Raw genomic sequence first — 24,041 nt, forward strand, 5'->3', positions numbered from 1 at the left:
CGGTAGGCATGCAAAGGTGTGGTTGTGGGGATGCTTGTGCAAAGGGGTGGAAAAGCTCAGACCTCGTTGCCCATGCTTACCCCAGTCTTTCTTAGTTTGGAATATTAATCCATGCATGGGGTGAGTGGATGGGAGAGTGTGGGATAAATGCCTTTTCTGGGCAATATGGGCTGCTACTCCTGGATCTTTAGTGTTGGTTTATGGATCTCCTAGCTTTGCACTCCTGGTGTGAAGTTTAAGGCAAGGTATAACTCAGTTTACCCTTTCTGTAGAATGGCTTGCTGGTAGAGTAGGGCATTGTGGACCCTGAATGCTTTTTTATGTTGTTCTGTGGGTCAGAGACACCACCCAACTCCTCTGCTTTGCACTCCCGGGTTAAAGTTTAAGTTTCTTGCCCTGGTTTCCCTTTTCTTTGCAATGTGTTGGTGCTGCATCAGAGAAATGTGAGTGCAAGGGAACAATTTGGTGTGGTGTTGGCGATCATCCCCAAACTCTCCCTTGCAATCATGATCTCTTTGTCATGCAGTGGGTTGCTTCTAGGGATGGTGGAGAATTTCTCCACGAATCTTTGGGAGGCCGAATGCCAACGCATTCGGCCCCCCGAAATTGGTGGGGAAATTCTCCGCCGGCCCCCCGCCCACCCTGGGATGGGACTTACCGTGGCCGAATGTCCCTCTCGGCGGTGGGTCCCGGCGACGTTTTGGCGGAGGCGGGGGCGGCCGGTCTCCCGACCGGCTGCCGCCGCTGCCATTACAAAAAAAAAAAAGTAAAGTAAAAAAAAAAACAAACACCCATGATAGGCTACGTAACAATTTACGTAGCCTATCTCGGCTAGATTCCCAAAGTCAGCTGTAATAGGCTACGTAAATCGTCACATAGCCTATCACGGGTGACTTTGGAAAAAAAAAAGCGCGAACGCAAATGGCGGCGGCCCATGGGCGCCGCCATTTGCGTTCCTTATTTTGGCACGTCTAGTCTACGTAAACATTTACGTAGACTATGGCGAAAATAAGGGAACGCTATTTGCGTTGCCCTTATTTTCACCGTAGTCTACGTAAATCTTTACGTAGACTAGACGTGTCAAAATAAGGAACGCAAATGGCAGCGCCCCATGGGAGCCGCCATTTGCGTACGCGCTCTTTTTTTTTTTTCCAAAGTCACCCGTGATAGGCTACGTGACGATTTGCATAGCCTATCACGGCTGAGTTTGGAAATCTAGCCGTGATAGGCTACGTAAATCGTTATGTAGCCTATCACGGGTGTGTGTGTGTGTGTTTACTTCTTTTTTCGCGGCCGGGTAGACGTGGTGCTTCTACCCGGCCTGAATTTCGGCGGCGAGGGATGGGGCACCTCCCCCCCAGCCTGAATTTCGGCCGGCTGAGGCGGGGCGCCTCCCCCCCCTCGCCTGAACTTCGGGGGGAGAACCGAAGCGCCTCCCCCCCACCGCGAAGCAAGCTTCGAGAACAGGTAAGGGACTTTCGTCCATCCCTAGTTGCTTCTGGGTTACAAATACTGGATTTCTGTGCTATACTGAGGTATTCAAGCAAAGACTGGACAGCCATCTATCAGGAATGCTTTCATAGAATCATAGAATAGTAGGGTTGGAAGGGGCCTACAAGGCCATCGAGTCCAACCCCCTGCTCAATGCAGGAATCCAAGTCAGAGCTTCCCTGACAGATGGTTGTCCAGCCTCGTCTTGCATGCCTCCAGTGTGGGAGAGCCCACCACCTCCCCAGGTAATTGGTTCCATTGTCGTATTGCTCTTACAGTCAGGAAGTTTTTCCTGATGTTCAGCCGGAATCTGGCTTCCTGGAACTTGAGCCCATGATTCCGTGTCCTGCACTCTGGGATGATCAAGAAGAGATCCTGGCCTTCCTCTTTGTGACAACCTTTCAGGTCCTTGAAGAGCGCTATCCTGTCTCCCCTCAGTCTTCTCTTCTCAAGGCTAAACATGCCCAGTTCTTTCAGTCTCTCTTCATAGGGCTTTGTTTCCAGTCCCCTGATCATCTTTGTTGCCCTCCTCTGAACCCTCTCTAGCTTGTCTGCCTCCTTCTTAAAGTGTGGTGCCCAGAACTGGACACAGTACTCCAGAGGAGGCCTAACCAGTGCTGAGTAGAGGGGAACTCTAAACTGGATTCCTGCACTGAGCATAGGGTGGGACTCTATGGCCTATATGGCCCCCCCATCCAAGCCTATAATTCTATGATTCCCCACCCTGCCACACTCTGCCTTTCTGGCATGATCTTACATTATCTTAATTGTAGTTAATTGTAATGCATCACTTAAATGTCCTTAGGATCTTTGCAAGGGAGGAGGGTGGGGAGAACACTAAATCTAGTTGGCACCACCCACAGTAACTCCTTGGCACCACCCACAGTGGTCTGCCTTTGCCCCACCTGCACCAGCGGGCACCAGCTGCCACTGGGGGGCAGTTAATGGAGAAAGAGGAGTTATGTGCTGCCAGATTGAACGGTGATAATGCATTAAATGAAGCTAGGAGGGATCCTTGAATGATATTTTTCAAGCATTTGGAAAGGCACAGGTGACGTCAGCCAGAGAGAGAGAGAGAGAGAGACACCTGGGGGGGGGGGGACTTTCTTTCCTTCTGCAAGATCTCTAACTGATGGCACCCAGCACTTACCCAGAGTTGGCAGGCAAACAGCGTGCTTTCTCTTTCTGTCTCCCCCGCCACAGCACGATCCCCTGCCTACTGCTTGCGGGTGGGAGAAAAGAACTTGGATTCCGAATAGTGTTCGACCTTTTACTAACCTCTTTATCTCCCCGCCACCCCCACTGCCTCCCCAGTTTTGTTTGTGCTAGGGGTGGGGTGGGGGCAGAGGAAGAAATGCAAAAGCTGCTTCCAAAACTTGCAAATTGGCCTGGGAGGTTGTGCCATTAAAATGTGGAAAATGGGTATGCTGGAACTGGATGCAATTGGGTTATTTTTAAATCCGCTGAATAAATAAGGGGCGGTGTTTGTCAGTCAGTTGCAACACTATTAAAATGGGGCGGGGGGTCTCCAGGGCCACTGGGAAGTATGTGGATAGGGCCATGGTGTTCTTTTATTATACTCTCAGTTTGGAAAAGATGCTAGCACTTTAATCCCTTCCTCCTTCCCCAAAATTTCAGATGGCTGCACTAAAAGCGGAAGGGTCACTTTGCTTATTTAGAGCAGCTTTTCCCAGCCTGGTGCCCTCCAGATATTTTGGACTACATCTCCTGTCACCCCTGACCACTGGTCATGTTGGCTGGGAGATGCGAGTTGTAGTCCAGAACATCCATCAGGTTTGGGAAGGCTGATCCAGAGCATGAAAGAAAGAAAAAAGCCCGTGGCCTCCCTCTGATGTCCCTTTTCGCGTGTCTCTGCATGAGTCCATGGTGTGGATTGGAAAGAGGCTGGCCAAGGGCAGAGGAAGCTTAGCGTTGTTGCACCCATGACAGAGACCAGTTAGTAGGAGAAGAGGTCAGGCAGCTTCCTTAATAAGTACATGAGCATATGGGAATGTTTATTTTAAATTAAGGTAAAAGCTTCATTTTCTTGATCCCGAACTAACACCGAAGTACCATTGTTGGGCCCGCACTCAGGCCCTCACCTGAGCAGGGGCCTGACCTCCAGCATGGTGGGCCCTGTTCCTCTTTCTCCTTGCGGCCCCTGCCAGCCCACCTGGCACCTCTCCAAGTACATGGGCAGGGAACAAGAGCAAGAGGAAAGGTACCAGGGCTCTGCTCGCTTTGCCTTCTTGGGCCCAGAGGAGAGAGGGGAAGCAGAAAGGCCATGGTGCAACGAGGAAGGAAAGCCATGGAGGATATCTTACCCAGGGGATCCACAAAACCTGAGGCAGGCACCGTCTCGATCAGGTTTCATAGGCAGCAGCATCCTTCCCACTATTTCCGACGTTCAGGCTGTACATGCCGTTGTATATGCAGCCAAAACGACACTATCCGTGCACAACAGGAACATAAGAACCTAAGAGCCCTGCTGGATCAGACCAAGGGTCCATCTAGTCCAGCATTCTTTTCACACAGTGGCCAGCCAGCTGTTGACCAGGAACCAACTGACAAGCAGGGTATGACTGCTACAGCACCCTCTCACCCATGTTCCCCAGCAACTGGCACACATAGGCTCATTGCCTCTGGTTCTGGAGGGAGCACATAGCCATCAGGATTAGTAGCCATGAATAGCCTTTTCCTCCAGGAATTTGTCCAACCCGCTTTTCAAGCCAACCAAATTGGCGGCCATCACTTCCTCTTGCGGAAGTGAGTTCCATAGTTTGACCAGGCACCGTGTGAAGAAGCCCTTCCTTTGATCTGTCATGGATCTCCCACCCATCAGCTTCATCAGCTGACCATGGGTTCTAGTATTTTGAGAGAGGGAGAAAATTGAAGTTATCGGCAGGAAGTTATTGGCAGGCCTGTTGGGAAATGTCAGGATTTGCAGAAGTACAAAAAAAATCGGGGGGGGGGACTGGGGGGGGCCTCAAAAGAGCTCAGTGAAGACTTGAGTGTGCTCATTGGCTGCAGAACACTTATGTGAGGGGGGGGAATGTTTCTTTACCCCTGGCTTAGGCTAAAAGATGGATCCGTTTAGCTGTGGACTAGAACAGAACCTCCATATTCCAAGGAACAGGACCTCCAAAATCTTTGCATGCCAGTTGCCTGTGGGGGTGGGCTCTTGCTTTCGTGGCTTGGTTTGGCCACTCCCAGGAGGCATCTGTGGCTAGCTGTTGCTGGAAACAAGGCGCTGGGGTAGATAGACCCAAGCTCTGATCAAGCAAGGACCTCGTTACTTTTCGTTGGTTTGCTTAGCATGTTTATAACCCCACCTTTCCTTGAAAGGAGCTCAAGGCGACACGCCTGTTTCTCCCCCTGCAATTCAATCCTTACAATGACCCTGTGAGGTAGGAGGGACCTGAGAGGCAGCGACTGTCCCAAAATCATGCCCAGAGGGAGTCAGAATGAGTTACAATACTGGTCTTGTATCTTTCCATACAGTCCAAACTGTGCAGCCCTTATTCTTGTACCTTATTCTTGTTCCCACACCCTCTAGGAATGTTTGACTACAGCTTCCATCCTTCTCAGATAGCTGGCTGGGGAGGATGGGAGGTGTGTGTTCGTTTTTTAAATTTCAAGCATTTTCACCCTACCCGGAAGGCTCTCAGAGCAGCTGACAAAGAAAAGGAAGAAGATGGTCCCTGCTTGCAAGGTTACAATCAAAAAGGCACAAGACCAAAGGAAAGGAGGTTGGGAGGGAGGAGGAAAAAAAGCGAATCCCAGCACTAGGCTCCTGGTGGCAAAGTTCAGCAGGCCATGGAGCTGGCTGTAAACACAGAGGAAGGTCTGCTGCGTTCTCTTCCTCTCATGGCCTCGAACAGTGGCACATGGTAGCAGCCCGGGAGCGGGGGGCTCAGCTGGGAAAGGGCTCTCAGCTGGGAGCTGTATCCAGGCACGATGGAAGGTGGTCGGATACATCTGCAGGTGGCACCAGGGTGAGAAGGCTGCACTGCAGGTATGATCCAGCCGGGGCTGAGCAATTTTGAAGTCTTTGATAGAAGGGTCGGCATGGCCGGGCACTTGCCAAGGGCCTGCACCCCAGCAGGGGCCCGCTGACAAGAGCCCCCTGGAGTTGCTCCTCCTCATCCCCCTTGCAACCTGCTGGTTCCCCTGCCTCTCGCTCCGGCCCAGACAATGGGGGTGGCGAAGAGGAGGAGCTGGAGATGCCGCGGCCTCCTTGCTCCCTGGCTCTCTGCCTGGCAAGCGAGCAAGCAAGTGATGGGAATAATGGGCTCAAGTTGCAGGGAGCCAGATTCCGGCTGAACATCAGGAAAAACTTCCTGACTGTCAGAGCAATACGGCAATGGAACCAATTACCTGGGAAGCTGGGGGGCTCTCCCACATGGAGGCATTCAAGACGGGGCTGGACAGCCACCTGTCAGGGATGCTCTGACTTGGATTCCTGACTTGAGCAGGGGGCTGGACTCGATGTTCTTATAGGCCCCTTCCAACCCTACTATTCTATGGCTCTGTGAGAAAGAGGATGCGGAACAACAGTACCTGGCAACAGTGGGGGTGAAGTGGACTCGCTGTGGGAGGCGGTTCACGAGGGCTGTCTTGCCTGAGGCCCTCTCAAACCGGCACTGGAAGAACAACCAGCTCAGCACCCATTCTGGACTTTAAAGTGCTTAATCTGGGCTAGCACAAATCCTCCAAAGAAGAAAGCCACCTAGCTCAGTTTTCTCTGCCTTTGTGGCCTGCTGAGGTGTTGGACTACAACTCCCACCATCCCCCAGCCAGCATGGCTGGCTGGGGGATGCTGGGAGTTGTAATCCAACATCATCTGGATGGTGCCAGGTTGGAGAAGGCTGACCGAGGGGTTTTAAGAGGCCAGTGTTCCGCCTCCATTTTTTTTAATTCGGGAAGGGAAGGGGGGGTGATAAGTTTTGGGAACACAAGTGCGGATAATACTCCTTCCAGACAGACACACAAACAGAGAAGCCTTCAAAGGGTGCTTCTCAAAGCAGATGAGGAATGTTAAGTTTTTGCAGACCACAGCTGTCTGAAGTGGCTAAGGTTTCCAAGTTAACCCCTGCCCCCATTTTTCCAAGGCTACAGGGGCTGAAGATTAAAAAAATGTTGGCTTTCTGATTCATCCCACGCTCCCGCGGAATGCGTCTGTCTTTCTTTTTGAAGATCAAGTGCCTTTTGGAACAGAAGCAACTTGAAACTCCTAGTCCCTATGATAGCAGAAACAAACGCGCAACGTTTATTCCGCCAAGCAATTATTCTTGTGGTGCTGCATGCTGGCTTCGGGTGCCTAGCTCCTGTTTTTGTTTTAATGCTTGCACACTTTGTATCTTCGCCGTTCTTCTCCATAGGGGCTCAGGGTGGTGTGCAGAATTTCCAACCTGCCCCATTTTATCCACGCAACAACCCCCTGCTGAGAGAGAGAGAGAGAGAGAAAGACCTGGTCTGCACACAACGCCAATTCCTGGGTTATTTCACCCACGACTAGGCAGCTCGCCCCTGACTTCCGCTTTCATTGAACAACCTGTGATCAGCCTGTTCGTAGGTTGTTCCCGTGATGTCTGAACCTGCCAGCATGTGCCCCGCAGCTTTTGAATGTTCAAGCAGTGACTGTGGTTTATTGTGTTGTCCAAACCTGTCAGGGGTGGGTTGTGCGAGGGTTAAACAGCCCTCGCATAACCTATGGCTTATTTTAGGGTCAGTAAGCTACAGTCACAGCTTGAACATTCAAAATGTCTGCCTGCACCACAGCCCACCATAGTTTAAATAAGCCACGGTGGGCTTAAATAAGCCACGGGCTGCTTGATCATGTGAACTGGCCCACTGAGTGGTTTAGGGATTAAACAACCCAGAGTTAACCCAACAGCAAATCCTACATGAACTTTGGGTCGTTTAGGGGTTAAACAACCCAGAGTGCCTGAGTTCAGCCATCACACTGACGACCTATGTACAGGGCAATCATAGGCTGTTAATTAAAAGCAGAAGCAACGAGAGCACGTTGGAGGCAGCACGCTCGCACACTCCCGCTTATGCCTGACAACTGAACTTCGCCTCGGAAATGGGTTTTCGACACCCTTGAGGCATGTAAAAAAGAATACAAGTGTCTTGTATGTTTGTCTGTTTTAAAATTGGGTATTCTTCCCTGGAAAAACAGTATGCGGTGCCCTCCCCCTGCCTGGGGGATGCTGGGAGTTGTAGTCCAACACACCACCAGGCTGCCAGGTTTTTATTTATTTATTTGGTTTATTAACGGCCCATCTGACCAGCTACCCGGCCACTCTAGGCAGCGTACAATACTAATAAATTTACACAATCCTCCTCTCTCTCTCTCCTCCTCTTTCTTTCTTTCTTTCTTTCTTTCTTTCGACTTCTCTCAGCTCCTCCCCATTCTCTTCTCCATGGGGGCCCCCTTCAGCTCCTCCCATTCCCCAGAGCTTGGCTAGATCCCTTTCTGCCTTCTCTTCTGCTTCCCAAACTTAAAAAAAAGTTGGATTAACAGAGGAGGAAGCTTACCTCCAGAGCTCAAGACCTTTTAATACTCCCTCCTTCTGTTCCTCTTCAGCAGGGTTGGGGGGGCATGCATTGATGGAAAGGATTACAGGTTGCATGGTGAGTCCTAGATTATTATTATTTGGGGGGGCAAAAATTCACATTTTGGCTTCTCCAGTCCCCTTTATGTAGGCTGTGGGTGGCTACGGGACCTCTCTCAAACTTGGATGCAACGGATGCAATGAAATTCCAGTTTGCAAGTTGCACTGTGCGTGTTTTTACCTTGTCTGTAAACTGTCCTCAACTTTCCCCTTTTAATCTCTTATTCCTGCCCTCCCTCCGTAATGTTTTTTTAAGATCCAGCCCTCTCCCACCATTATGATGCTCTGTTAGAGTGGTCTTTTGTTTTCGAGGCATAGGGAAGAAAGGAAAAAACGGGGACAAGGCTAGAATTGGATGTCCCCTGCTTTGCGGCGGGGAGGGGGGAGTTGGTTTTCTCTTCTCAAGGACAAAAACCTCCCCCCTCCTCCCCCCCCCCCCAGCTTTAACATGCATGGGCACACAGCAGCGTATAAAGGGAATGTTGTATCTGGCGAAACGTCTCCTTCTGTACACATTGGAGAACTCACATCGTTTTTGTTACTGAAATGCAACTTGGAGAATTTCTGTGCCTCCTGTTATTTCATTTCAGAAATAGACAATTTACAGGATTTTCTGTTGCTCTTTTCTGTTACCCTTTAGCAACATACAGCAAGAAAATAAGAACGCTCACTGTACGCGTATTTATGTACCCATGACACATGCGTTATACTCTGTCTTTCTCCTCCTCCTATGTTTTTCTTTTGAAAATAATTTAGTTCCTTGACTTTATTACTATCCTGGCCTTCATATAAGGCAGATCTCAACTCCCCCCACCCCCCACCCCAATACAAGCCCCTAATCCTCGTTTTCTTACTTGCTGCTTATCTGGTTTTTGCATCTCACTAAAAGCTTGTGATTTCTGCAGAGAAAGTTTGGAGATGGTAAACCTCTAAAGTGTGTGTATGTGTTGGTGGTGGGGGAGAGAGTCTTTTTCTATCCAAGAATGTACACTCACTTGCATCTGGTGAGGGAAGGAGAGGCATAGTAGTTGTAAAAAAATAAAATTGTGTAGATTTTCTATATTAACTGTGGGTGGAGGTGTGTATCGGGGGGGGGGGTTAAGCTCTGAACAGCTGCATAATTACACCATGGATATCGGTCGCTCCTTTCGCCACTCTGTCTTTTGTCTGATCCATAATTTGAGAGCAAAAAGATTTAGCAATCTTCCTGAACTTTGATGGGTGGTTTGGGTTTTTTGAAGCCTGCAAAGAAAAAAAAAAGGAGGGGGGGTTGAATTCTAATTGCTGAATTTTCTTCTGCCCCATCTCTCTCTCTCTCCCTCTCTGTCTCTCTGTTCCCCACTCACTTTTAAAACAACAACGGTTATTTAATCTGGCCAGTCATTAACAGAAGTTACAAAAGGAGATCACAAAGCATGCTGCATAAACTCCACCGCATATTTTTTGGCAAACGGCATCCCTAAACTATTGACGGTTGGCTGAGACATTTTTAACACAGTCAGGGTTGGGAGAGAGAGAAACTTCCCAAAAAATGCACTTAAAATGCAAGCACCCACCATTCTCTCCTTCCCTTCCCCCATCTATTTCACATCCCCTTCTTCTTTCTACTAGATCATGAACAAAGAATAGCCAAAGTGGAGGAGGAGAGGGAAACTATAGGGTGAACACCCCATAGCATTTAAATGATAACACTGAATTATTATAATTTTTTTTTTTTTTTTAAAGGCAAGCGTATCTATCTACATTTTTCCCCCGGTGTAATTTTTTTTATCTCTATTGTTATGAGAAAAGATAAGGCTTTTTAAATGTGTGTGATTGCAGCTCTTTTAAAACAAATTTGTATTTTTATTCACCTCCTCTTCCCCTGCCCTCTCCAAATGGCAAAGATTTTAACATCAGCTAATGAGGATGGTGAAAGGATGGTATCAAAATATCGCTGAACTCGCAAATGTATGTTTTGGCTGTGCTAGGCGGGGCGGACGGGAGGCAATTGCTGTCTGTCAGTTGGAGGGGCGTTTAGGGGCAACGAATCAGCTTTGTTGAAATACGTTGCCAACTAGGTAGCCATGTTTATCTCCCCACAAAACTTTAAAAAAAAAAAACCTCTCCCCCCACGATCGTTTTCCTAGCTTCACCGGAATCTCGCCCTCATCTGAGAAGCCAGCCACGGAAGAAACTTAACAAAAAACAAAAACATTTTTTTAAAACAAATGGGATTCTTGAGAACTGAACTCAACCACAGATGCAGAGTACAGCCCTAAAGTTCAGAGTACAGCCCTGACATTAAAACCCCATTCCGCACATTACACATGCTGCACTAACTTGGTTTGCTTTCTAATTCCAAGTTGCTGTAGCCACTCCTGGCTTTTTCTCGTGTGGACCCATATGTTGCACATGGGGGGGGGGGGGGCTGCATTCACACATTTTGAGTGGTGTACACCTGGAAGAGAAAGTGTGTAAAGTTCTCTATCAGCCACAGATGTGGCAGTGCCACAAAACGCTCGAGATGGAGTTTGTGCGCATGTAATAGATGTGAGGTTCTTTGGGTCCTGACCTGCGAATTCCACATGGTCCAAGGGTGACTCTGGATTTGTGTGTCTTGAACAAGAGCAACACATCATGCTTCATGACAAACCACTTTTGAGATGAGGTGGAGTTTCGAAAGCACTTTTGGGATATAGTACAGGAGCCTATTTTAAAGAAGAAATAGACCAAAAATCTTAACTGTATATTCCCATGCTCTTTAGGTCTGTATGTGTGTGTGTGTGTGTGTGTGTGTGTATCTAGTGTGTGTATCTATCTATCTATCTATCTATCTTTCATCTATCTAGTGTGTGTCTATCTATCTACCTACAGTATCTAGTGTGTGTGTGTGTGTGTGTCTGTCTATCTAGTGTGTCTGTCTGTCTGTCTGTCTATCTATCATCTATCGTGTGTGTGTGTGTGTGTGTGTGTGTCTGTCTGTCTGTCTATCTAGTCTGTGTGTGTATGTATCGTGTGTGTGTGTTGTATGGATGCATATATATGTATTAAAGCTGTAGTGTTTCATCAATTCATTGGTACCAGGGAGTTTTGTTTCATTTTGTAATGATAGGGGCACCAACCTAACTGAGCAATTAGACAACAGGTTTATGAAAAACAAAATTTGGTACAAGTACTGCATATGGCACTTGACACCTTAGTAAAGGCGTTCCATTCTGTGCAAGAGAGGAGGGGCTGGGGCTGGGGAATGCTTCTTCTAAAGCACAAAAAGAAAAGGAGCATAAAGAGAATTCTCCTTGCATATCTCAGGCCATCAAACTTTCACGATGAATTGGGTAAGATTTGTTCGATTGGGTAACAGCTTGTGTGTGTGTCTATAAAGGGGGGCGGGGGGGTTGGTGTGAAGCAGCACAACAGCAAAACATCAGGGAGGCTGTGTATCCCCTATGGATGCAGCCAGGCTTAAGGTAAAATGTAGAAGAAAAATAGAAAGACTAACAACAGGGTATTAAAATATATATATTAAGCTAAACACTTCGGCTTCCACTGTGCTGTTAACTGGGTATCGGGAGTGGCAGTTTGGAATGCCTGGAGATGAAACTTCCTTAGGAGAAAAAACAGAAGTATGAGTGGTGCAACACCTGCGAGTTGTCATCCAGGTTAAGGCCATTGGGACTAAGAGTTCTGAGTCTGTAGATCCAGAAATTTTACCTTTTTTCAAGCATGTCAGGGTCTTTTGTTTGTTCTGCTAGAACCAACTGTAAATCTTGAGAGACTGTGTGCAAGAGAGTTGAAATATCTTGCAACAGGCTGCTCTAGTTTTTTGGTAAAAATTGCAGATTTGTGGTGGCAGAATCTTGTTCTTTGGTCCATTGCAATTCTCCCCACATATTGCATGCATGCATGCATATATACTGTGTGTGTGTGTGTGTGTGTGTGTGTGTATATATATATATATATATATATATATATATATGGTAAAGGTGTCCCCAGCCAGTCGTGTCCGACTCTAGGGTGTGGTGCTCATCTCCAAGAAGAAAAGGTGGAAGACAACAGAAGAAGCCAATGTGGCTTCATAAAAAGCTTAGGGATGACCTGAAAACAAAAAAGGACACATATAGGAAGTGGAAAGAAGGCCAAGTAACAAAGGAAGAGTACAGGCAGGTAGCACAGAATTGCAGGGATGGCGTCAGGAAGGCTAAATCTGAAAATGAGCTGAGGTTAGCGAGGGATGCTAAAAACAACAAAAAGGCTTTCTTCAGCTACGTGCATAGTAAAAGGCAGAGGAAAGAAATGGTGGTTCAGCTACTAAATAAGAATGGCAAAACGATAACAGATGACAAAGAAAAGGCAGAGGTGCTCAATTCCTACTTTGGCTCAGTCTTCTCCCAAAAGAGGGTCTATGACCCCCCTGGCAAAGGTGAAGTACAGGCTGAAGGGGCAGGATTGCAGTTTGAGACCGACAGGCATATGGTCAAGGAACACCTAATTACTTTGAATGACTTCAGATCTCCAGGGCCAGATGAACTGCATCCTAGAGTAATAAAGGAACTGGCAGAAGAACTCTCAGAACCGCTGTCTATTCTCTTGGAGAAATCATGGAGGACGGGGGAAGTGCCAGATGACTGGAGGAGGGCCAATGTTGTCCCTATCTTCAAAAAGGGTAAAAAGGAGGAACCTGGGAACTACAGACCAGTCAGTCTGACATCAATCCCTGGGAAAATTCTGGAGCAGATGATAAAGGAATCCATCTGGAAGCACCTTAACAACAATGCAGTGATCACTCGAAGCCAACATGGATTTGTCAAAAACAAGTCCTGCCAGACGAATCTGATCTCATTTTTTGATCAAGTAACCTTCCTTGTAGACCGTGGGAATGCTGTAGACATCATATACCTCGACTTCAGCAAAGCTTTCGACAAAGTGCCCCATGATCTCCTGATGAGCAAACTAGCTCGAAGTGGGCTAGATGCAACAACGATCTGGTGGATCCACAGTTGGCTACAGAATCGGACTCAAAGAGTGCTTATCAATGGGACCTTCTCAAACTGGGGAGAGGGAACGAGTGGGGTACCGCAGGGCTCAGTCCTGGGCCCAGGGCTCTTCAACGTTTTTATTAATGACTTGGAGGAGGAGGTGCAGGGAATGCTGATCAAATCTGCAGATGACACAGAATTGGGCAGGATAGCTAATACCTTGGAAGACAGAAACAAAATTCAAAGTGATCTGGATAGACTGGAGCGCTGGGCAGAAAACAACAGAATGACATTGAATAGGGATAAATGCCAAGTTCTGCACCTAGGAAAAAGAAACCAAATGCACAGTTACAAGATGGGGGATACGTGGCTCAACCACACTACAAGCGAGAAGGATCTTGGAATTGTTGTCAATCACAAGCTGAATATGAGCCAACCATGTGATGTGGCTGCAAAAAAGGCAAATGCTCTTTTGGGCTGCATTAATAGAAGCATAACTTCCAAATCCCGGGAAGTACTAGTTCCCCTCTACTCAGCACTGGTTAGGCCTCATCTGGAGTACTGTGTCCAGTTCTGGGCAGCACACTTGAAGAAGGATGCAGACAAACTGGAGAAGGTTCAGAGGAGGACAACAAAGATGATCAGGGGACTGGAAACAAAGCCCTATGAGGAGAGACTGAAAGAACTGGGCATGTTTAGCCTTGAGAAGAGAAGACTGAGGGGAGATAAGATAGCGCTCTTCAAGTCCTTGAAAGGTTGTCCCAGAGAAGAAGGCCAGGATCTCTTCTTCATCATCCCAGAGTGCAGGACACAGAATCATGGGCTCAAGTGCCAGGAAGCCAGATTCCGGCTGAACATCAGGAAAAACATCCTGACTGTTAGAGCAATGCAACAATGGAACCCATTCCCTAGTTTGGTGGTGGGCTCTCCCACACTGGAGGCGTTCAAGACGAGGCTGGACAGCCACCTATCAGGGATGCTCTGACTTGGATTCCTGCACTGAGCAGGGGGTTGGACTCGATGGCCTTGTAGGCCCCTTCCAACCCTACTATTCTATGATTCTATGATTCTGTTTCTAAGCCGAAGAGCCAGCGCTGTCCGAAGATGCTTCCGTGGTCATGTGGCCGGCTTGACTGAACACCGAGGTGCACAGAACGCTGTTACCTTTCCCGCCGAGGTGGTTTCTATTTATCTACTTGCAATTTCTTGCTTTCGAACTGCTAGGTTGGCAGGAGCTGGGACTGAAGACAGGAGCTCACTCCGTCACGCAGCACTCGGGTCTCGAACTGCTGTCCTGCTGAATATATATATATATATATATATATATATATATATATATAGTGTGTGTGTGTTTGTCTGTCTCTATCATGTCTCTGTCATCTATCTTCTATCTAGCATGTATCTAGCATGTCTTTATCATGTCTCTAGCATCTAGCCTGTCTCTAGCACCTAGCATGTCTCTATCATATCTCTGTCACCTATCTCCTATGTAGCATGTCTCTATCATGTCTCTAGCACGAAGCATGTCTCTAGCACGAAGCATGTCTCTAGCACGAAGCATGTCTCTATCATGTCTCTGTCACCTATCTTCTATCTAGCATGTCTCTATCATGTCTCTAGCATCTACCATGTCTCTGTCATGTCTCTGTCATGTCTCTGTCATGTCTCTGTCATCCATCTCTCAGTCTCTCCATCTCAGGGGTAGAAAACCTGGTGGCCACATCAGATGATGTTGGGTTCTCCCATCAGCCACAGGCAACATGGCTTGTGGTCATGCGTTTATGTGTTGTCCTACCTCATTTTACTGTTGTTCTTATTGCAGCCCCCCAAAGACGGCCTTCTAATAAAAAAGAGGCCGAAATGCATCGGGCTTTTTACTAATAAAACGTCGTCCAACATCCCGAGACGATTCTCTCTTTCTTGGGAGTTGTGCTCCAACATTACCTAGAGCAGGGGCAAGCAGAAAGTAGATCTCCAGATGTTTGGGACTTCAACCTCCAGAAGCCCCTGTCAACATGGGCAGTGTTCAGGAATGCTGGGAGTTGAAGTCCAAAACATCTGGAGATCTACTTTCTGCCCACCCCGATCTAGAGGGTCACAGGTTTCCCACATCTGCTATATACATACAAGCTCTCATCAGCCCCATTCAGCATGGCCAGTGGTCAGGGAAAATGGGAGTGGTCGTCCAGGAGCATCTGGATGTTCCCCACCTCTGGTATATGTAGAGCAAACTTTCCCAACTTGGCATGTGTTAGACTACAACTCCCAGCATTCCGCAGTCAGTTTGGGGAAAGATGATACTGTGTGTGTGTGTGTGTGTGTGTGTGTGCGCGCGCGCGCGCGCGCATATAAACATGTGTGTGTGTTATCTGTATTTTATTTCAGTATTTTTATACTGCCTTTCAGAGCAGAAGCTCTCTCTCAAGGCGGTTCACAATTAATGGTATCATGAAGTGAAAACATATAAATAAAACATGTAAAGCAAATTAAAACTGCAGCATAAAATGCCACCCCAACCCAGTCCAGTAGTCCAGACAAATACAAGTTAAACAATTTAACATGATACACACACACACACACACACACACACACAAACGTGTGTCCACACGTCTGTGTATATGAAAAGCAGTTTGGAATGTGAACAAAGTTCTGGTTCATTTTTAAAAAAATACCGTGGCTGCCATTTTGCCAGTGTTAAAAAAACTTTCGTTTGTCCCAAAAACGTTCTTTGGCAACAGGCAAAAAAGGGAATTCAGTAATGCTGAGGCAAGAATGAGAGACACGCTAAATAAAATTCCAAATAATGTCACTTCACGCTTTAAAAAGATAATAATTATAGCCCACCACTAGCAATTGGGTAATGTTGCATCTCTTCTCAGAGGCTGCATTTTACATCAAGCATAATCTTTCTTCTCTTTTTAAGTCCACCTACAGACAATCATTTGGAAGTCTGAAAAGAACGTTCATCAGATGTAGGATTTTTCGCAACCACTTGATATTTATAAACCCAGCGCTGTTTGGCGCTTATGGGAAGAGGGACGGGGTGCGTGGAAAATGGAATCTTTACATAGGAATTAATTTAGTTTCTTCAAAACGTGTCAGTGTGATCTGCGTGTTTCCTCACATGCTCATTTTGTTGCAAAGTGCCTTCAATCTATTCATTTTTTAAAATAGAGCATTTCGCACTAGTTTGCGGGGGGCGGGATTTAGACAGACATGTGTCGGTCTCTGGGGAAGCAGAGAGAGAGAGCTGGTCTGTTCTCTCTCTCCCTCTCTTTCTCTCTCCAGACTCGCAGCAGTATTTGAGCTAAATAAAACAATAGTGCACTTTCTCTCACACTGTGTGCAGAACTGAGCTCTGCAACTAACTCCGGATGTTTGAGAGAAGTTGAAACACATCCTCCATCTACACCACCGGATTAAAAATTGGAGGCCCATTTTGCTTTTAACCGTAGAACAGCCATCCCAACCTGGTGCCCTCCAAATGTGTTGGCCTACAAATCCCGTCATCCCCATCTAGCAATGGCCATGATGCTTAGAGGTGATGAAAGTTGTAGAAGGCAGCAGGGTTTGGTTTTGTTTTTGTGCAGAGAAAGGTCTTTTCCTTACCTGTTACCTGATCCTTTAAAAAAATATCTCTGTTTGTTTTGTACATCTGTATTGTGTTTTTCCTCCAAAGGGACCAAGGCAGCATAAATTCTCCTCCTCTCCATTTTATCCTAACAACCCTGTGAGGTAGTTTGACCTGAGGGTCAGTGACTGGCCCCCAGTCACCCAGTGAGCTTCATGGCCAAACGGGGGCTTGAATCCGGGTCTCCCCAGTCCAAAACTCTAAGTACTTCCCCCACAAGAAATGCCAGTAATTGAAACTGGCACCTTCTGCATGCAAAGTATGTGCTCTACCGCTGATCTATGGTCCTTCCGTTAAAAAAATAACATAAGGTTCCAGCCCTCATGGTTCCGAATTTTAAAGGGCTGATTTAAATGTGAACACAGGAAGTTCCCTTATACTGGGCCAGACCATCGGTCCATCTAGCCCAATGTGGTCAACACTGACTGGCAGCAAAGGCTCTCCGGGGTTTCAGGCAGGAGTTTTTCCAGCCCTACCTGGAAATGCCAGGGATCAAAGCTTTTGCATGCATCCTCTGGGCTATGACCCTTGCCCACCTGCAGAGCTGCCCATCACCTGAGTCTCTGCAGGAATCACCGTGCCAAACGTGCCTCTTTACTGGAAGGAGTTAAGCCCAGAGCTGTGACTCGTGCAGAGTGGCGACAGGCAGGTTCCTCTCAGCAGAGGACATTCTGCTGTCACTCTGTCTGCACTGGGGCACGGGGAGGTTGAATGTGCCAAGCACATCTGTTTCAGAGTTGGAGGCAGAATTGCACTGATTGGAAGGAGGGGCTCCAGGGAACCTTGCTAATTTATTTCTCACAACGCACTAGGAATGCACACTAGGTCTCCAGTATCTTACTTCTAAAGATATGATGATGATATTTATTTATTTTCAACAGGGAGGCTGGCATGCTGCAAAGCAAACTTCTGCCCTCCAGAGCCATATTTATTGGGGTTCCGAAGAGTGCTTTTGTGTTTTGCAGCTCAGAAACCAATGTCTGCCTTGTACTTCAGTTCTTTTGCTTTTCTTTCAGTCTCGCCTTTCGGGAAATGAGTATTTTGTGACTGGCCATGCCCACCATGGCAGCCATTTTAGCAATGGGCAAGCCCCAGCATGATGGCAGCCATTTTGTGAGAGCACCCATGAAATTCTAAATGTGCCCACCGACCCCAAAAGACCCCTGCACTAATAATTCTATGTCCCCCAACCTGGTGCCTTCCAGATATCTGGACTACATCCCCAGACTGCACAGCAATTTGCTATGCTCATTGGGGACAATGGGAAATGTAGTCCATCCCATCTGGGGGCATCAGGTTGGTGAAGGCAATTGTAGTGGTTTGCAAGGGAGACGTGGGGCCAAACTTGAGGAGAGCAAGTGTGGTGTAGCTGTGAGAGCGTTGGACTGGGACTTGGGAGAGCTGGGTTCTAGTCCTCATGAAGCACAGTGGGTGACTTTGGGCCAATCACTGACTCTCGGCTTTGCCTACCTCACAGGGTTGATGTGAGGATGAAATGCAGAGGGGGGTTCCTTGCAAGAGGAAAAAAGGCAGGGTATATATAAAAATAAATGTAATTATGTTACATTTATGCCGTTATGTTATGTAACAGGCTAAACTTGGTTTTAAAGGGTGTGTGTTTGTGTGGTTATTAAATGCAAGCTATATCAACTGATAAGTAACAGGATCAGAGTAGGTGTGGCAGGAGTTTAACCCTTTTCTCCCCTAAGGAAAATCCCTCTTCTGAAATTGGTATTGGCTTGGGTGGGGATGCCAATTATCAATTATTTTGATTATCAGTGACCCCCCCCCCCAATCCCACGTGCATTTCTAAACAAAAACAAAATCCCCTGTAAGGTTCTAGTAATTGGTCACAACATTTTGATACATACACATTTATATGCACCTCTTCGGAACTATATAACATTTCGGAGGTGCGTATATATGGGCTATATATATCGATCGTCTGCTCAGTGCCCCCCACACCACAAAAGTCATATGCATAAATCAGATGTATCGATCTTGTAGTTGAAAACGAGAGGCACACATTATTCTTGCCACCCCAAAGCTGTGTTTTTAGAGCAGCTGCAAAAACAGAGCTAGTGTGGGGCAGTGGGTAGAGTGTGGGGCTTAAGACCAGGTGAAACCCAGGCTGAATCCCCCCCCCCCCACACACACACACACACATACACATCCCTCAGACAGGAAGGACGCTAGGTGTTGACTTTGGGCCAGTCACACACACTCAGGCCAGCCTACCTCACAGGGTTGATGTGAGGATAAAGTGGAAGTGTGGAAGAGAATTACCTGCATAACCTTGAGTTCCTTAGACGGAGGGAATGTGGGATATAAATGGATGCATGGGGCTAGGCTGGCCTCCCCCTTTCCTTGATGTCATTCCTGGGAGACAGGAGAGGCAGCTTTCCAGGGGACCCAAGTTCCCCTGGCTGAAGCCAGAAGCCAGCATGCTCCCCTTCTGTGAATATCTACTGTATCTGCCTGTCTTGGTGTGGGTCCATATCTATCTATCTATCTATCTATCTATCTATCTATCTATCTATCTATTTAATTTATTAATCACCCATCTGGCTCTGGGCGATGTACAGAATATTTAATAAAACAGTTTAAAACAATAAAACAATAAAATTCCACAGTAAAACATCATTTTTCTAAAAATGCCCTAACCCACCCCAAAAGCCTGCCTGAACAACCACTTTTTTAATGCACGACAGAAGCTCATTAAAGAGGGGGTATGGCGGAGTTCCCTAGGGAGGGAGATCCACAGGGTGGGGGCCACCATAGAGAAGGCCCTCTCTCTCTTTTTCTCACTAGCCTAGCTGTCCTGGCTAATGGGACGGAGGGAAGGCCATCCGAGGCTGATCTTGTTAAGCGGCCTGTCTGGTGTTGCTGGAGGCGCTCCTTAAGATAGGCTGGGCCGGAACCATATAGGGTTTTAAAGGTCAAAACCAACACCTTGAATTTGGCCCAGAAAACAACTGGTAACCAGTGCAACTCCTTCAGCACTGGAGTGATGTGATCTCGCCGGCGGCTGCCTTTAATCAGGCGAGCCGCCGCGTTCTGTACCAGCTGCAGCTTCCAAACCATCTTCAAGGGTAACCCCACGTAGAGCGCATTACAGTAGTCTAAACGCGAGGAGACCAGGGCATGTACTACCGATGGGAGCAGATGGTCGGGAAGGAAGGGGCGCAGCCGCCGTATCAGATGGAGGTGATACAGCGCTGTCCGGCTCACAGCTGACACCTGAGCCTCCATGGACAGCTGGGAGTCTAAGATGACCCCCAGGCTGCGGACCTGGTCTTTCAAGGGTAGCCATGCCACATTCAACACCAGGTCAACATCCCCCAGCCTCCTCTTGTCTCCCACCAAAAGTACCTCGGTCTTGTCAGGGTTCAGCTTGTTCCTCCCCATCCAGCCACTCACCGTCTCCAGACATTTGGACAGGGATGCTACGGCCAACCGTGGTGAAGATTTGAACGAGAGGTAGAGTTGCGTGTCATCCGTATATCTATACACACAAGCACAGTCTATCCACACTCTCCATTCCTGATTGGAAAGCAGCAATCCTCGATCAAAGACTCATGCAGAGTTTCAACGGGCAGCCTCCTCCTGTAAAGACTGGGAACTCTCATGTGTGTGTCTCTGCTTTGAGAGTGGTTGAATGCCCCGAACTCAGCCAAGACAGCAGGGCTGCAGAACCTCAGGGTTCCCCAGAAGCCCATGCTCCCCCCCCAACCAATCATTTTATGGTTTCCCAGCTTTTGTGCAGTTTTTCCTCCATTCTAAAATGTTGAATTGCCTCTCCGAAGGCGCTAAAATAGGCTGCCGTTTGGGCCCTGCCCAGTCAGTTATCTTTGCCCCACCCCTTTTGCCTTTGGTTCCACCCACCACTGGGATGCGGCCCCCGAGAGCTTCTTGGAAAGGAAATTTGGCCCACGGGCTGAAAGCAGTTCAACACCCCTGCTACGAAGGGTAGAGGTAAGATGTCCCCAGTGGTGGCTGGGGCCCGAATTTTGAGCCACAAATCATGCAGAGACGGAGCGGTTAGACTCCCCTGTGAGTGGAGAGGGGGCTTCGGGTGTTCAAAGGAGCCTTTTCATCTGCTTCTCATGGCATGCAAGCAATTCCCGCATGTCTCACCATTTGGGAATTTTTATGTGGGGAGATTTTATCCATGCCTGTTAAGGTGGTCCTAATCTTCCCCCCACCCTCGCCACCCCAACCCCTCAAAAAATTGGTCCCACCACCTTAGAAGTCTCTGCGGTTCTGGCCAAAGAAATTTGGCCCCACCACCCATCCTTTGGCATCGGCAAAGGAGGAGAGAGATTTTCCTGATTTATCACAGGGGTTTTGTTGCGGTTCTTGTCCCTTTTTGTTGTTCTTAAAACTTCATGCTGCATTTTTTAAGGGATCATTTCAAGGGCATGGAAAATTTGAACTGGCCAGAATAAAGGAAGTGTGAGGTCTTTGCCAGTTTTTGTGGAGTTTCTCCCCCTCCACACAACTGTTCCCAAAATGTTGACTGTGGGAAAACATCTGTCCATTTTTCTTCCTGTCGTCGTCGTCTTGTTGTTGTTGTTGTTGTTCTTCTTCTTCTTTAAAGGCATCCCTCAAAAAGTTGGATGGGGTGCTGGTTGGTCAACCCCCTGTTCAGACTGGTATATATCCAAAGCACCTTCTGCCCTGCCCAGCACGTGCACACACCCCACATTCTCACAGAGAAACTGGCCCATTCCACCAAATAGAACCTCCAGATTTAGAGGCAGACAACCTCAGAATGTCAGTTGCTGAGGAGAGCTGTGGCTGTGGTGAGACTCTGGCAACAATGTGATTCTAGGTCAGACAGATCGTTGGCCTGACCCACAGGGTTGCTCTCATGGCTGCAGCTTCCTGAGCGAACCTGCCCCAGTACGGAACTGCTTTTGGACTTCAACCTCCCTTTCCTTCCTATTGCTGGAACCCAGCACTTTTATCCTACTGTCAGCGGAAACAGTGGGCAGTTGTTCTTCCGTTCATTCATGACACGTCAACTGTCCCTGTTTACTCAGGGCGATCCTGGTCCCATTCTGCTGACAGCTTTAAAACATTCATTAGCCTGAGTTCTTAGAGTAATCATTTGCCAGGCTTCATCCTCCATCTCAAGAGCCTCTAGAAATTAAACCTCTAAGCAGGGTGGTGATGGATGCATCTTCTCTCTAGCGAGCCTGCGCGCTGGTGTTCGAGGGCCCGCGCACTGATGTGAAGATGCCACCCCCGCCAGACTTGAGTACAGTTTATTTCTTTCCGAAACTAACTCTGCAAAGCCTGCCATTTTACAGGCTGCAGCTGTTGCTGATCTGTTTTGAACTTCTGGCAAAGTATTGTTGAACAGTTGGATTCCCTCCACCCCTTCTTCTTCTAGTTCATCTTTAACCAGCCCTTTTCCTTTTAAATCCGCGCAGGACAGGCTTTGGCGGCATAAACAAATCCAGGGGCTAGAGAAGAGCCTTTGTCAATGTGTAATGGAGTCTGTGGAAGGGTAGGGGAGAGTTCCTTGAAGCAATGGCCCCAGTGTGAGCATCAGGGTATGATAAGTCTCAGTCATGTAGCATCATAGAACTGCAGTCTTAGTGTGTCTTTGGAGGTCATCTAGTCCACCCCCTGGTTGTGCAGGATGCAGCAACAACACCCTTGTCAAGTGGCCATCCAGCCTCTGCTTAAGTACCTCCAGCAAATGCAGACGGACCACCTCCTGAGCCAGTCTGTTCCTCTTTTGAAGAGCTCTTACCATAACCACAGTCTGCTTCCCTGCAATGTTCCTCCCCTTGGTTCTCAGCCTGCCCCCTGGATCTACAGAGAACGTGGGTGCTCCATCTTCTTGCATGACAACCCTTCAGATATTTGAAAGCCTCTGCCATTCATGTCTTCCTTTCCTCGGGTGAAACATACCCAGCGCTTTCAGCCATTCCTCACAGAACTTGGGTTGCCCAGTCTCTGAAACTGAAATGTGAAATTCAAGTGGTGAAATTTCAAATTCAGTGGTTGTGGTTCAGTTCCTTCATTATAGGAAGGTATGAGAATTTTGTTTTTCCTCGCAAAATATGCGAGCGTGCCCTTGTTCAAGGCCCCGAATGCAAGCACGAGTATGCGTCCAACCAAAAATGTTTGCAAAGTGATGGATGTATGCTCACGTTTGAGGTCTGCAACTTTCGCCATTTGATTTGCTCAAATTTCCTGATTTGCCCAAATGTCCCTTGTAATCACTGTAGCTCAGTGCTGGAGCCCTGCTTTGCATGCGGAAGATCTCGGGTTCAGCCCTGACATTTCCAATTTTTAAAAGGAGCAGGGAGCAGACCTTTCTCTGCATGAGTTTGGAGCGCCGTTGTGTAGAGTAGACAATACTGGGCTGAACGGGCAAATTATCCAACCTGGTAGAAGGCAGTTTCCTATGTAATTTAACATATCCATTTGGCTGTAGGAGACTCCTTGCACCCAGGGAATGCTGGAAGTTGCCATCCCAACAAATCCGGAGGGCGCGAAGTTGGGGAAGTGTGCTTTACCCATTATGAATTGGGGAAGGGGTCTTTTAAGTTGTATCCTAAAAAAATAAAATGAAAGCAAACAGTGATTGTGAAAATGCATGCATTGTACATCTCTTCTTTGTGGGAAGCCTGGATTGGCTGAGATTCGATGCTTGCCTTGTGTGATGTGTAGAACTGTCAGTTTGAAGTACTTGACATCAATGGATAAAGTGAGATAGAGAGACCTTCCTCTTCTCCCAGGCATTTGGCAGCATAGGATGATTTTTGATCAGGTTCTGGATTTGTCTTATGGTTGATGGTTTAAAATTGTTTTAGATATATGTGCATCTCTGTGCTGCCTGATTATGTATTTTTATGTAAATGGTTTTACACTCTAAATAATGTAATTTAATGGTTTTTAATTTTTGTAAACTGCCCAGAGAGCTTTGCCGGTGGGACAGTATAAAAATGTAATTAATAATTATTAATAATAACAACAACAACAACATTAATAGTTGCCACATTTCCCTTTATTGCTGTTCTCTGTCTAACAAGGAACTTGGTCTGTTTTGCCCTAAGGATGGAGACAGAAATCATTTACAAATTTTCAGAGCCTGGGGATCCACCCTTCTAAGTTTCTTTGTCCCAGCAGTCCTAGGTAGAACTGGAATTATGCATGGAGAAACTTTTCTCCCTTCCTCTCTCAGCACTCTAGATCCTGACAGGGTCCTCCCATGAAGCTGATGGGTGGGAGATTCATGACTGATAGAGCTTCTTCACATGCAGGACTCCTTCACACACACCTAGTCCAACTATGGAATTCATTTCCACAATTAGTGATGGC

General features: G+C 47.4%; 1 protein-coding gene across 1 annotated transcript in view; it reads left to right on the top strand.

The window, feature by feature from the left end:
* Window positions 1-7,986: 7,986 nt before the first annotated feature.
* PTPRS (protein tyrosine phosphatase receptor type S) overlaps window positions 7,987-24,041 on the top strand; it is a 276,893-nt gene continuing 260,838 nt past the window's right edge. The window contains exon 1 of the mRNA XM_084826131.1: window positions 7,987-8,130. The gene's annotated coding sequence lies outside the window, so the exon portion shown is untranslated. The remainder of the gene's footprint in view (window positions 8,131-24,041) is intronic.

Source organism: Heloderma suspectum, chromosome Z (genome assembly GCF_057233095.1).
Source record: "Heloderma suspectum isolate Gila_16-S chromosome Z, 16-S_ref, whole genome shotgun sequence".
Classification (NCBI taxonomy): Eukaryota; Metazoa; Chordata; class Lepidosauria; order Squamata; family Helodermatidae; genus Heloderma; species Heloderma suspectum.